Source organism: Motacilla alba, chromosome 4, assembly GCF_015832195.1.
Source record: "Motacilla alba alba isolate MOTALB_02 chromosome 4, Motacilla_alba_V1.0_pri, whole genome shotgun sequence".
Classification (NCBI taxonomy): Eukaryota; Metazoa; Chordata; class Aves; order Passeriformes; family Motacillidae; genus Motacilla; species Motacilla alba.
The window spans coordinates 39,915,645-39,932,038 of NC_052019.1; positions in this window are offsets into that span (position 1 = coordinate 39,915,645).

The following is a 16,394-nucleotide window of genomic DNA, read 5'->3' on the forward strand; positions in this document are numbered from 1 at the left end:
ATGAAAAGATTTTCTGAAGCCACTTAATGAGTGGAAAAGTGAGAGGGAGAAAAGAAGAGATCAAGACTACAATATGAGATAGATGTCAGTAACCAGGGTTATGAAGTGCATGCAGGTGTTAACAATTCTGCAGTATTTGTGGAATAGTTACAGCTCATTTGTGCTAAATTTAGCATTAATATCTTGTTTCATAATGTAAATATATATTTTAAGGGGGCATAGAACAACTAATATGTTGTTTAGTTTGGATTTGTAATTTTTCCAGATTTTAAAGTTTTTTTATTTCTTGAAGAAATTTACATGTAGACCACACAACATACATGCACTCTCATATACACACAAATGCTATGTGTGCATACACACAGATATATATCACATCATTACAGAAATAAAATTAATTCTGTATAGCAAAGATTTTTTTTATAAATTGATACAATCCTACACTTCAGATTAATATGGAATTACATTTTTTAAAAATATGCTAAGCAAATTATGGCAACAGTGTGAGCTCTTGGTTTGGAGCTCTAGCAGTGTACCACACAGAGTACTGTAAACTTGAGTAATATTTTTTTCTGTCTGGCTAGTTCATAATGCCACTAGAAATTGATCTAGCCATAAAATATTTTTTTTATTATTAACAATACTGTGATAGTAAGAAATGAAATATTTTATTTACAACCTTTTAAGATGGAATGCTATCCACACCCTGTTTCTGTACTCACATCCCACATACCTGCTCAAAAGAAAACACCTCTATGAAGTCAGAACCATGCTTTTTGATAGGGATGGGTCGTTTTGCTAACCATATGCCAACCATCTTACAATATTGGCTTTCCTGTGTTCATCCAGTTTTACATTTCCAAATAGCACCATTACTCAGAGGAAAAAAAAATTAGAAAAGCAATTTGAAAAATGGAAAAAGATGATAAATGCTCCTTGAGCATCTATTATCTTGAATTTTTTTAGTTGGGTAATTAATATTTTCTTTTCAATGATTACTGAATTTCAGCTGTGGCAGCTTCCATAGATTCTGATATATATATAGATAGATAGATATAGCTGATGTACAAATTTCCAGATGTCCTGTAACTCAGAGCAGACATGGAGAACAAACAGATAAGTAAATAAAGAAACAAAACCTCCCTTTGTTAGAAATTACTGTTTCATTCACTCATCCTTAAACATATTAGCAGGTGCATAGAGCTATCTAGAAGAACACTCCAGGGAAGTTGAAGTTTTTACTCTTTGCCTCAGAAGTTGGCTTCTGTTTTTTAATCTGATATTTTTCATGGCATGAGCCATGAAAGCAAGCACACCACTTACTCTATCCTGGAATCACTCTTTTAAAAACTGAAAAGACCAGAAATTTCTAGATTTTTTGCTGAATTAAGCCCATAAGAGGATTTCATTCGATTAATTAAAAATTAATAATCACCTCTAATCAGTTCATAATATATTTTCTACATGTACTAAGGAACATTTAAATATTAATTATTAGTAATATGAAAAATGCACATACATTAAAAGCCTGCTAAGACTTATCTCTTTGCAACAGAAAGTTTGACAGAAAAAGAAAGCAAAACAGAATAATAAGTCAGAATTCCAAGTAGTAACAAGTTTTACATATTTCACTGCAAAGGTCTGTGTACAACAGCAAACACTGAAGCATCTTCATTGCATGTAATAGAGCTGTATCACAGTTACCACTTTTCAGACAATACATCTACAGAAAAAAAAAAACAAGTAGCTCATCGTTTTTTTGCATCAGAAACTGTCTCAACATCAGCCAACAGGAGCTAGATATAAGCAATTATACTTAATAATCCTCAAAGGAAAGATCAACAAATGAAAGGAAGAACACTTTTATATTTAGGCAATTAGGATGTCAAACAGAGCAGAAAGTGTAGCAGAATTAGGAGGAAATACTGAGGAAAGGACACTCCATAACTTAAGTGGAAATTACAAATGAATGAGAATTTTTTGCATAGATTTTCAATAAAGTAGTTCTTGCTGATTGCTATTCTCATTGAATCGAGTCCAGTGCATGTTTTGGGATACTTGTTGTTCCTTAAACAAAATGTTACCATTTCAACAAGTGCAAAACATAAGGTCTTTCAAGAAAATAAAGGAAGGAAGAAAGAAACACTACCTTACAGTCACCTTAGCAGCAACCTTCGCTCCATAGCAACCATTTCCTGATGTAGAGGCAAAAATGCCACACAAGTATGAGCTCATTGAGCTATTTTCCTGCTTGGCATATTAGGAAGGTTTTGTTTCCTTTAGCATCCGAACACATAAAGAGAATTACATGTTAGTCTTACCCTAGTTTAAGAGGTAAAACTTTATTTTGTTAGGTTTTATTTCAAGCATGACTGGCTGGAGAGTGAATGAAGTAAGTCTAATCTCTCCTTAGGAGCTCTGTCATTAAAAATACCCAAGTTCTTCAATGGATACCAAAAAGCATTACTTTAACTTCAACAAGAACAAAAAGAACAGATGTGGAAAGTATAGATATGGGATCCAAGATACAGGATCCAAGAGGAGCAAGTCCTGCTGTGTAGTGGAGACTGCTCCTCAGCTGCCATCTTCAGCACCCAACAGCTCTAGACTCAAGAGTTCAGCGCAAATCCTGTAAACAGAGAAGCAAGTCATCACAAATTGTATCTTTTTTACACTGTGAGAAATGGAAATGAGAAAAACAATAAAAGCATGTACATAAGTTTTTGGAATAAATACTCATTGGAATTTTTCTGGAAAACCAGATAAACAAATGCCAGGAGATATTTGTGGTTGTTACAGTTGTTGTTACCAATTCACAAGCCAATAAATAAAATATTTACTATGACCTTTTCATAGATGAGATGTAAAATTAGGATCCTGAGATGAAGTACAAAATATTGTAAGATTCATATTCAGAAAGATGTGTATAGTCCTACTTTAATTGAAGTTAAGGAGGAGAAAACAGTGCACACTTAATTACAACCTCTTCAAAGGATGTAGAACTAGATCTTGGTATGGCAAAACAAATATTCTGCGAGCTGCCCCAAAGAATCTGCACCTTGTGACACATTTCCCAGGGCAAAAGTGCAGTAGAAAGCTTGCAGCTAAATGTTTGGCATGTGAGAGAACAGTCACTATGATTCTGGCCTTGTTTCCTCCCTAGAAGGCCCATCAGAGAAGAAAAGAATCCAGTACACAGTCAACATATATATTTGCAAGCAGAAAGAATTGAATTTCTTTATGTGAACACCAAGTGAGCTGGGCATAAACTTGTTATGGCCTGGAAGGCAGAGTAAAATTACTCAGTGTTGAAACAATCCAAAAATTCAGACTCCTAAGCCAAGGAACATCGAAATGCTGTTTTATTTTGCATATAAAGTAAGATACTTTTCTCACCACATAAGATACAAGAAGGATGTTTCCAGTCATGATTATGTTTTATGCCTGTTTTGGCTTTTAAAATCCAGTGACCCTATTACTGCTGTGATAGCATAGCAATGTGTGGTACTACCTTGTGCTGGCTGCAGGGATCTAGTGAGTTGGACAAGCAAAATTCTGTTTCTGAGTAGGAGTGATAGGATGTGAGTTTGGGGAGTTGAGGAAGGACACGACAGTCTGAGTAGAACAATTAATGCTGTGTCATATACATTATTAATTTTTATATAAAATTCCAATGTTGGACAAGATAGGGAGCTGTAACTGGAGATACTGCATAAGAATCTTTGGTCGAGGTATAATTAAAAGACCTAGGAGGAAGAATTAAGGGAACCAACATTTACACTAGAACTCTAAGTCACAAAGCAAAACAGCTGAAAGGAGGAGAGCACATTCTTAAAGACAACATTGTTAACTCTAGGCTCAGAACTACAAGATCAGAAAGGTAGGTAGTTTGCCTACTAGTCTCACTTTCAAAATAATTTTTATATCAGGAAAACAAAAAAAGATTTTCCACAGAGCATATTTTTGACCTTCTAAACTTCTGGGTGGGAAGTTTTCAGCAAGGCCTGGGTCCTAGATAAAACAAGCAGCTTGAAATCAAATTGAAAACTTAATTAAAGAGAGTTGTGCTGATAAAATGGAATAAAAATGAATTGTGTAGTTCACAGAAGCATAAAGTTAGAAATATTTAGAACACTGTACAGTTGATATTTTAAAACATGCTCAAGCTATTTTAAACAAAGAATGTCTAATGATCCAACTGCAAGATCTAAATAAAAAAAGCTATAATTTTATAATTTCATAATTTTTGTGATTCAAAATCAAAATACAAGTATTTTGGTGACATAAATTGTATGTATCATCAGTTATGGTTGAACATCATCAAATGAAGAAATGTTCTCTCTTCTCATATTATAATATAAAATGTCAACACACAGATTTTTACAAACATGTACATACCTGAAATTTTCTGGTAGATTTATGCCAACAGTAATACAGAGTGCTTTCCAGTCTGTACATAAATTCTTCTATAAATATTGTAAGCTGGCAAGAACTCTTTAGGCTTGTCCTATCATTAATGTAGCATCCCAGTGTATGAGAGAAGAGACTTTTAGATTTGTCATAGTGTGGAACTGCAGGCTCTGTGATTAAACCACTGTCATTTTTTTTTACGTAACTCATTGGAAGGGCAGTTTAGGACTAAGGATTGACTCCCACACATCTCCATTCACATTATGCTAGGTTTAGCACTACTTCCAGTGCTGGAATAGAAAAGAATATAACATTTTCCCTTCAGGTGAGGTCAGCTGAGGGGACAGAGCCTGCCTTCTCCTCTCCCCCAGCCATCAAGAGTCTCATACGGGAGCATGTCCATGAGGAAAGAAATCATAAAATTGTTGCTGTTACCAGCAGTCTATGCTGTCAGCAATGATCCTACTTTCAGAATCAAAATAACTACTTCTAAAACCAAAATAACAGAGATTGCTGAGAGAGAGAGAGAGCCAAAGAAGTTGGGAACAATATGAAAAAAAAAAAATCACAGGTTAGACAGACCAGTTCAGGACTCTATTGTCTACTCTTTATATTTCACAAGCTTTTTTGTATTTTCTGCTCTGAAATTCTAAAAAAGCCATTTTTTTCCTATAGTAAATGAAAAGCTCACAGGATTTTTCAAGAAGATCTATTATGTCCTTCCTTCTTAGTTGCATAAAGCCTGTGAACATTGACAGGACAAAACTTTCAGGATAACAAAACCTTCAGGATAAAAAAGCACCTCCCTCCCCTCACTTTCCTAGTGGAAAAGGTGTTTAATTTCCTGTGTGTTATAAAATCCAAAATCCTTCTGTGCATGTATTTCTGAAAAAGCAGAGAATATAAACTGATGCTTTAATGTGACAATTACACAGCAACACAAAAATGGTAACGCATCAATAAACATAGCACAGGAATTCTGTGATTACCCCCAGATGTTAAGATCTTGTAAATTTAATTTAGTTCTACATTACATTGGAGAAAACCTATTCATAGCTTTTTTGGCTGTTTTGCATTAAATGTAAATCTTAATCAATTACATCATCTTTATATAAAAATAGATTAAATGAGGGTTATTTAGGTAGAAAGTCACAAGTGTTAAGATGTGAAAGACTTACACATCCTTAGACAATTGTAATTCCTCTGTCATTATGTTTATGACATTACCTTCAGCTACAGGATCACATATATTCACCACAGGCTATTGCCTCACTCAGGACCAAAGCTGCACAGAAAATGAAAATGTGACCCATTATGTGTCTGCCTTTGCAAATGAAACATTTCGGAACCTTCAATTATTTTTTGTTTTAATTTTCTTTACCTACATATTTTGTGGCTGGCAGCAGAGTATTTACATTGTTTAAGAATTTGCACTGAGGATAAATTAAGCAACTTTGTTTTATTTGTTTTCACTCTACTGAAAGCTAACAGGACCCTGCAAGCCTTTGGGACAAATTGTTTTCATGTCTTTCTTGATGTCTCCATAGCTATGCTTGAGTTTGCACACTGTATTCAATACAAAATAAACAGATCTAAACCACAATCAGTCAGTACCCCGTCTGTTGTCCCAAAAATATTTCTTCCATCTAAATCACATGGTTTTATTGAAATCTGAATGTCATCTCAAAGAACCATAAGAGCTTCTGCCTATAAAGAAATTTCATGTGAACTGCTTTACCAATCATTGTGGAAGGCTTTCCATAGATCTTATACACATGCAATAATTTCAAAAAAACTTCTCACTGTTCCCCAGGTAGGAAACCAAAACCCTTAATTTCTTCCTGTTGTTAAACTGTTACAATATTTTCATGCTGCCAGGCTCTTCCTTTAACACCAACAGGATGCTTATCAAGAAAATGTGCCCTTCTTGGGATATTAGATGTGTGATCATTAAATAGTGCAGACAATTATTTGAAAATAAACACTGCTATATCAGTATATTTTCAGCAGTTTTATTCTTTCTTTGCAAAGAAGAAGCTCAGGGAACTTGTGTGTGCTAACTTACAGCTTGCCAGCAGGAGAATCATTAAGAGCATTTACCTGAGAGATACCAAGATATTTCTTTTCCTGTAAACTGTAGGGGAAAGCTGCCAGATTCCGGTCTGTTCTTGTGCAAAATGAACTTGTGCCGCTGTTACATTGTCCTGACTGATATGGGGATTATAAATTATTCTTAGTCATGTACTCTTAGCTTTGTAATTTGCACGCATTTTGGAAGAGTTCTGAACATTTATTATGCCCATAACCTAACCTCCCTAAGTATTCATCACCCGATGGGAATAAAGAGTCTATGTAAAAGCAACAGAAGGAGCCTCTCTGTAAACCTAGACTTCCAGCTGTAACATCAAATTGAGTTAGCCATTTATCTTCTCTCTTTTCCATAGCTTATAGACTTTATGAGTTACTCATTTAATCTTCTTTCAGTTTACCATTTACAGGCATTACATCTTTTTGATGCTTGAATTTTTAAATGTCATATAATAGCTTCCTCCTCAAAACTAATTTTCAAAATCTATCCAGGCAAATAAAGCCAAAATTCTTCAGATCAGACATGTCTTGCAATTGCATTGGTTTTTGAGTGTGTCTTTATGCTTGATTTTCTGAGGCACAAAGTGTCATGACATTGGTAAATAGAATGGAAATTGTGGCAGTATGGCCCTTAGAGAAATCAGAGAAAACTCTCTGCTGCTCATCTTTATTGCACTGGGCCTTTAACCAGAACCCGCTGCAGTTAACTTGGTTAGCTTCAGATAACTTGATTATCTCAAGATAACAATGTGGTAATGAACACTTAGTTTGTTATCTTAACATCAAGATTTTATCAGGGTTCCCTGGATCCCTGTTTATCACCTGGTTCCCTGATGAAAATTAAGATGTCCAAAACTGATTTAAAATTCATACCATGGGAAAGAGGCTGTAGGCATTAAGACACTTGTTTTCCAGAATATTTCAGTCCTTTCTGGTACAGCCTTCTAGATCACAATCAGGATGACCTTCACATGACTCTCTAATTAGACATTGCCAGCTTTTTATTGGTAGTTGCAATATTGAATACTGCTTGAATTAGATTTCATTTTCTTTTTTGTTGGTTTTCTTTCTGGTTTTTATTTGTTTTTGTTGTTTTGATTTTTTTTGGTTTTTTTTTTTTTAATTTTGTCTTTTAGTTCCTTGCACACTGCAGGTAGCCCTGGCTACCTCAGCAACCTGTTTGCACAAGCAGGACATGCCAACTCTGAGCGTTTCAATGTTGGTGTTCAGTGATGATGTTTGAGTGGAAAGTAAGACACCAGCAATGGAAACTGCTTTCATCCATTTCCTCTGTCAAATTAGACAGCTTCAAAAGAATTTTTAAAATCTTGTCATTCTACTGCTAAGCATTAGAAAAATTTAGTTGCAGGGAGCTGCTGACAGATCAGAATTACACTTACCCTATGGAAGCTGCTATTCTTATAACTTGCTCAAAATTGATGGAGGGTAACTTGTGGATAAACCATCCCTTTCTCATTTGGTGACTCTTCATTTAGAAAGGTGCATTCTGCTAGCAGAGGACAGACCTTTGCTTTTGAAATCCAACAATTTCCTTTGTGTTCAGCTTCAGGGAGGTTACCAAGTGATGCCAGCTGCTGAGGCGCAGAACAGTCCCAATGAATACAACAATAGCAACAACAAAACAAAACAAAACCAAAAAAAAATTACTACCATTGAAAAGAAATAAATGATTGCTAAACACAAAGGGATCAAAGAAAAAAATTGTGTCTGCCTACGAACCATACAACAGCACAAAACACTTTACACCATCCTTTCTAGCTGTAGGTCTGAAAAGCCTCAATATTCAGAGCTCTTCAGCAGTTGCCTCAGGCATACAAAAAGGCTAAACTGAAATTTGTGTAGCATTTTAATGAAAAATGTTAGTCTTGGGAAAAGCCTGAAACTTTAGTTTTATTTTTATGTTTCCTAGTTTAATGATAAAGCAGGAAAAATAAATATTTATCTTTTTTCTGTTAAGCCATTTTTATCTAAGCCATTTGTTCTCAGTGACAGTAAAAGAATGTAAAATATTGAAAGTAAATTATTTTAAGGTTCCCATATATAACTCGCAAGTACAAAAATTCAAGAGAGATTAAGGAGTTTTTTTATTTTCATGTGATTCTTTGCCTCTACTTTCTTGATTAATCTGAGACTGTAACTTTAAAATGCATTTCTTTCTCTAAGGCAAGCTTTTAAAAATTCAGAGGTTTACAGGCTGCTGTGAAATACATAGGAAAGATAAATAGATAATGAATATTACAATGGAATATTATGGTACATCTACTGTAATTATCTGTGCTACAATATAGGTAAAAATATTATCTGTTTATTAATACATTTTCAAAGATTGTTACTAACTTTCCTGAGGCATGACAAAATATATGTGACTAAGAGTTTTTTCCTATGACAAAGTTGTGTGAAAAAGATCAGTACATAGATGTTCAAGAAACTGAACTTTTAAGTTCAGCTAGGCAAAATTTCTGGCAAGAGTTTCCAGGAAAAAAAAATAGAATACCATATCTTGTACCAGCAATGTATGTTTTTTGTACAGGCTTTGAATGCTTTGCTGATGAGTAAGGCCAGGCATGATTTGGTTGGGTTTTTTTCCTGTGATGCAGAATACTTTTTCTGAAAAGAATTTGAAAACTTGGTGCATTTTCTAGTCTCTATGGACATCTTGCACCTTGATTTGATTCCTGGATTTCTGGAGAGAATGAATAAAAATGACATAAGAATTGGAGATCACAACAAAATAATTAGTTGCATTCAACATCCTTTACAATTTATATAGTGACTGTATTATCCAGATGTGTGCCACGATCAGGAGCAATTCAGACACATTAGATTCCCTACACCACATGCATGCACATAATCCTATCCTGGAAATAAAAAGGCCAACCATTTTATTTAAGGAGAGCCTCACTGTAAAAGATCCACCTGCCCAGCACTTAAGCTTTTGTGCCCGGGAGTAGTTTCCCGTAGAAACTGTTTTTCCACTGATTTTGGGGTTAATAGATATGTTTTTACAGGAAAATAAGGATTAATTTCTCACATTAAGGACTGAAAAGTACAATATTGGAAAAATTATTATAAGTGTTTGTTTTATTTGATTTTTATTAATTTGCCCTAATCTCTTTTTTAATACCCTGCATCAAAGTCTCACAACAGTTGTTTCCTGGAATCCCCAAACTGTTAAAATAATGGATAATATGAGAAAAGCGTTACCTGCCTCAGCAGCATAAATGCAAACATTTATTTTTATCAGATTAGTACTAATCAAAACAGTGCAAATTATATTACTTACTCTTGTTAAAGAAAGCTCTTCACATTTGGATGCACAGATGTGATGTCAATATGATCACATGAGGATTTAATCTCATTGGAACTGAGATCTTGCCTCTCTGCAATCAACCAATTGAATCTTACTTACTGAGGTATATTCCAGAAACAAACTTTAGACAGCTAGAACTTCTTCCAAAGGAATCTTGAATTTTTAAGGGGGATATCTTTTATCTATAAGGATTTGTTAATATTATTCTGGGGCTTTTTTAAAGTAAAAATTCATACTGTTCAAGGTATCTTGTATGTAATCTTTTTTCCATTTTGAGATTCAAATTCACAAATGCCTTGGAAATCTGCTCTTTTGTGTGTGAAGTAAATTCTCTGAGGTCAGCTAGTTATATTTTCCTTCTGCAGCACAAAACAGGGACAAGGATAATAGATGTATCAGCAGAGGCAAAGTACAGTGGAGCAACCCTTTTCTGTACATGAATGTGGAGCAAGGTTCTCACCCATTTGCCTAGTAGAGAAGTCATCAGTGGACCTGTTTCCTTTCCCATTTCAGCATCTCACTTGAGGAAAGCAAAGGAGAGCTGCCGTAGCAAGCTCAAGAAAAATATTTCTTCCTATTTTGCATCCCATGAGACATAAAGCCATATGGCCTGCCTCATTTCATACCCTTTTAAGACCTATTCTTACATAAAGAAAAAAAAAATTATGTGTACTTATACTTAGCCTGACACAAATATGCACTCCATACTCCAAAAGATTGCAAAGCTATTAGGTTCCATCAGCATCTGTGCACCAGCAACAAAGTGCTTCAAGAACATCAGAATCAATAAGACACTAAGTCATGAGTGTCTAATTGTTGCCCAAATTGGCATAATTATACTAGGATATAAAAACAAAATGTCATATAGGTAATCTTGCTTTCCGTTCACTATCAATTTAACCTGGATGCAAACACACCATTAAGTGCTGGGTACTCTAATTGAGGAAAAAATGTGATTTTGATACACAGTGACCAGATGAGAAAAACAATTTTTAAAAATATGTAAACTAATAGAAAATACTGGGGAAAGGGTTTTATTAAGCCTGGGGAAAAAACCACAACAAACAAAGAGACCAACAAACAGACAAACTCCACCCCCCACCCCCCCCCCCCCCCCCAGCTTTTAGCAGATATTATAATTTTCAAATATCTTTGAAAAACTACTTTAAAGCACAATCACTTCTTTTCCTGATAGCCCTCAAAGACAGGGACATAGTGGGTGTCAAAAAAATCCTGTGGAATTGTAAAGGAACCATAAGGAAATACTTTCTAGCAAGCACAAGGATAGAGTCCCAAAGGAGCCTAAGCACTGGAGACCAATGTACTTGTCAGGAGTCTCTCACTCTATGTGTCTGTCTGTCTATCTTCTGTCTGTCTATCTTCTGTCTGTCTACTGGAATACAGTATCAAGGAGAAAATAAGTAAAGCTCTTTTCTTCCTTCTGACTGAGCTTTTTCTGTTTTAACTCTCTTTTATATGGAGACACATTTTCCAGTCCCTGCTGTCCCTGCCTATCAAAGAAAAAAGCAGGCAACAGCTGGCTGATCAGAAGTCAGTATGACAATCAGAACAGAGTGGCAATCAACAGAGCTACAACAGAGCAAAGCCAGAGTAAGATGAACCCCACATTCTGAATCTTCACTTTTCTAACCATAACATAGTAGACTTTTACCCAAGGCTTTCTTTCAGATCAAATGAAAATATGAGACAATGAAAAATCTTTCATATGCTCAGCCCTTACCTAGGGAGTTTATGCAACTGCAACAGAAACAGAAGAACATATCAGCTTTATAAAACCTAACTTTAGGACTTTAAAATGTTACTTTGATATCCTATTCCCACATTGCAACTGTTCAAAAAACAAAAACAACCAACAAAAATCAGAATACTTCCACAAAATGGCCATACCTTTAATTAGTTCCTTCACTGTTTTTGATGCATACACCTTGATCTACATCAGATTAAAATCAGGCCTTTTTGTTTTCACACCTTTGTTGCAAGAAGTTGCACTAGTAATATATTTTCTGAGCTAAATCAGATAGAAAGTAATAACTTTTTTTCCATTTCAGACTCCTATTTTACATTTGTTTTTCTGGGATCTTGCTATACAATATAACTTGAATACAAGTGTGACATGTGCAGTTGTATTTCAACAAAAGAAATGAAAAAAGGGATTTTTTAACATCTGAAGAGATGAGATCCTTATACATAGGATAAGAAGTATGAATATTCCTAATCTGGTTCTGTGATATGATGCAACATTGCTTGAAGCATAAAAATGATGCATGTGGCTTTAGTTTGACTGGTTTTGATTTAAGGATATCAGGGAGATGGGAAAGGAAATCAGTTATGGGCACTGTGCTTATGGATTATTACTCTGCAGGCACATAGGTCAATGAGATCTGGCCTTCAAATAGTCAGGGAAGATGACTAATAACATACAGATGAATCAAACTGAAAATTAAAATACAGTATTCAAAACTTGGTACTGACCTACATAAATATTTAAATGTGATCACAGACCTCTATAATATAGATGTTTATATCTTGCTTGTCATCTGCTTTCCCTTCATAACTAGTGGAGACAAATTTAGAATATGATTAATTCACCCTAAAAAGAATGTTCAAAATGTCAGATGAATTAAAACCTGCCTGCAACTGCCTAATTCTCTTTATAGACTGAAAAAAATAGCTTATGCTGATTATTTCAGATCTGAACAGTACTAGTCTAAAATTAGGTGAGATTAATACCACAATTAATCTCTTATTATTACCTGAGCTAGATGTTAAAAGCTAGCTATGACACCTTTCATGAGGCCTAAAAAACACATATTTGCAGGATCATCTTTCCCACAAAGAGAAAGCCAGAGAGAGAAGCAGGCCTCTTCTCTAAAGCACACACTGGCTGGATAAATGCAGACTGTGAAAAAAAACCCGGTAGCTTTGCAACTCACCTTCCACCAGCGAGACCATGAAATGTAGGCAAGTAAATTCAGTTTTCTTAAATTTTCTACCTTTCAGAGTAGTAGACAAGTTGTAGGGGGATTTTTTTTGTAGGAATCAGACTGAGCAATTGAAATAATAATCTTTCGAAGCATGAGAAAAACTTATACTGCAGCAGTAACTAGTGAGCAAAGACAGATGATATTCTGCGTTTTAGAGGATGAGGAAGTAATTTCCAGAAAAGAAATTATAAAGAGGGACATTATGTATTCAGCTACAATTAATACTTCCAACATGTCTTGGAAACTCATTTTCCATAGAAATCAGTTATTCAGATAGTTGTTCAGACAGTTCACAGTATGCTTTGCAAATTAATTGGAAGCCTCTGAGAATACATTGATGGACATGTGTAAGGCACATAGAGATTTAATTTTTCTAAAAAAAAGAAAAAAAATCATTGCAGACTTATTTTTTCATCTTTTACCCAGATGCTACTTCCATGATTTCTGCTTAACAAAGAGCTCCTTGTTTCTGAAATATGAAGGACTGTTTACCCAAACTCTTTTACTTTAATTGCATTTATGTGCAGGCTTTTTATAATATGCTTAAGACAAATTACTGGTGGATCAGTTACTCAAAAGTTGCTGCTGTTGCCTGGAGCTGCTGCACATTTATAATCACATCTAGTTTTAGGCAAAATAAAACAATGAAACAGAAAAGCTAGAAGTCTTAATTTGAGCTTAATCCAGAGTTCTGAGGTATCCAAGACAACCACACAGGTCTTGCCATCTCTCAGGAGTTACAGAGAACCTGTGCCCTCCTGGGTCATTTGTTAGAGGCTGGGTCAGACATCCAAAAACACCTAAAAAAAACTTGATGGCACCTCTGTCAAGGCACAGCTGCAAACAGAGAAATGCAGTTTATTTTGAGGAAGAACGGCTAAACTGTCCCCTGGATGAATTTTAAGTAGAAAGAATTAATCTTATTGAAGTATGTGGAAAATTTCAAAAGAGTAGTGGTCTATAAAGGTTAACAGAGACACCAGAAGGAGGTACCCTCTGGGAGTGCTCTGTGCTGAAGATTAGAAAGGTTAACACTCTAAAAGATGCAGCTTGAAATATAATATACACTCAAAGAAGAAACCTTGACAAATGCTTTGTGAGGAGAGAAAGAAAAAATTCATCTGAAGAAAGAAGAAAGGAAGAGAACTATCTTCCTTTTTGTTTGCTCTCATTTCAAGCAATTTTTTAAATAGCTCTGTGTTTTTTTTAAATACTTCTAACTGTTTGCCTATTTTTGATACTCTAGGCAAAAACTATAAAAAAATATCTGGATTGAAAGAACTGGAATTTTATGATAAATAGATAACAAGGCTGAATTGTGAAGAGTATGTAAACCAAAACACTGCTGCCTCCAGGCTGACAGTGAGCTGGAAATGCAGGAGACACAGAGAAATCTTTATGTGATGAAAGGTAATCAGGACACTCCAGCATGCAGGAAGATATCAAATGCAATATTATCTCCACTCCTGCACCTCATCACCTCCACCATCACTCTTAAGATGTGAAGGGATAAGGCATTATTCAGATAAATCATCAGCTGATAATTTAAGTGGTAAAATACAGTCTTTTACCAATACATGAATGAAATCCCAACTACAGTCAAAACAAGTTTTAAATAGACTGATATTTTAACATTCTTCAGTGCTTTTTTTCATTGCCTTTTTTTTCTTCAGGTCCCTTCAGTAACAGCATATTTGCAGGTAGCATATAGGTACCATATTTCTTCATTCCTTCATTTCTGTGTCAGATCCATAATACTCCCTCAGATTTGTTCATCTCCACAATGAAACTCTTTTAATAATAAATTGTTCCACATCTATTCCATATGTAGAATTATTAGCTAAAGTGCATGATTTTCTCAGCTGCTAAATCAGTAGTTTGATTTCTTGCCATAGACAAGTTTCAGCATGGGAGAATAGAGCACTATCTTGGTTAACAATCTGCCAAAGTTAAATGTAACTTAAATCAACACTTGAATTTTTGTCATTTTTTGGAGTTTTTACCCATCAAAGATTTCTTGGGACACTGATTCCCTAAAAATATCATCTGAAGAGTTTAATAGGAAGCCTTTCTATTACAAACCCAAAAAAGGAAGAGAAGTTTGCCCAAAAACAGACTTTTAAATTAGTTCAGCACTGATCTGAGAGACTATCATGATACAAGACAGAAGAAAATTAACAAGAGAAGGATTCTTACTTGGCTGATATCATATTATGTTCATTACAGATGGGTCAAAATTTCCTCTGCCTTGTGCTGAAGCTTTCTTAAGAATTAAGGCTGGTTTTTGGATTTGAATTTCTACCAGGGACCTTGTATGTTCAGGATAAGCATTGATACTTTTTGTCTTGTCAGTAAGGAAATGCTCTTGAAATTCATTTTACATTGGAAAACAATGTTGGAATTTTATTTCATTTGTTTCTATATTAAGCTTTTTAATTATATCACTGGAAAATAATTATTTTACTACAATCTTTTCCAGATCTAAATTGAAGACTAAACTTGCATGTGCAAGACAAAATGACACTGTATCAGCATATATTCTGTTACTCTAGTCCTTGGACTTTCTTATGGTCCAAGTAGATTTAGTTCATAACAGTTTGTTGAGCAGCAAATATTTACATTCCCTTGATACATTCATGGAAGAAACATCTGTTGCTGAAAAATATTTTTTAGAGACTAGCTTCCTAATGAGGGAATAACAAGATAGAAGCATTTCTTTCTTTTAGGGAGAGGATGAATAATCGTGGAAAACAAGGAAATAAGAACAAACCAAAGTACAAAAAATACCCCAAATAAACATTGCTCTGTGCTTTTCCTGTGCTTTTCAACAAATACTAAGTGCATATCTATGTTAAAAAGCTTAATATAAAATATCCTGCCAAGAAAAACTGGTAAGTAAAAAAATCCCCAGACTAATATAAAAGTGACTTGAGAGATTAGATAGAAAAATTTTTCAGAGAATCACATAGGGATATAACTATTCAAAAATAACAATAATTTGGATTCTGAGATTATAAAGTATTCAAACATTAGATTTTTTCTAAATATATAAAGTAAATTTCTAATTTGTTAGTAACTTCATAGGTAATCATGTGCACTTCACTGGCATTGGCAATGCTATTAGCAGAAATATTTAAGAGAATTTGTTTCTTTGTAAAAGGGTAGTAATCAATAATGTTAAAAATTAATCAAAGAAAGTTCTTGGATTTTAAAAGTTAATATATTATGAGTAAATTACTAATTACAGACACTGATTATTCTAAATTTCATTCGTTATTTGTGATTTATGCAGGAGATTAGATGCCATTAATAGAAACAATAAATTAAACACAGCAGGGCTCAGTAATACCTTTACTCAATGTGCTGGTGACATGAGGTTCTGGTTAGCTGCAAATGCCTATAAGAGATTATCAGCTAAAGAAGTTATGCTATTTTCTCTACCAAGCTGATCTGAATGCCTGGCTCCCGCGAGCACTCTTTTAATTTACCTGGTAAGCTTCACACAATGACGTGTTGCTCAATGACATATGCAAAGTGCTAAACTAGATCTTGGGGTACTC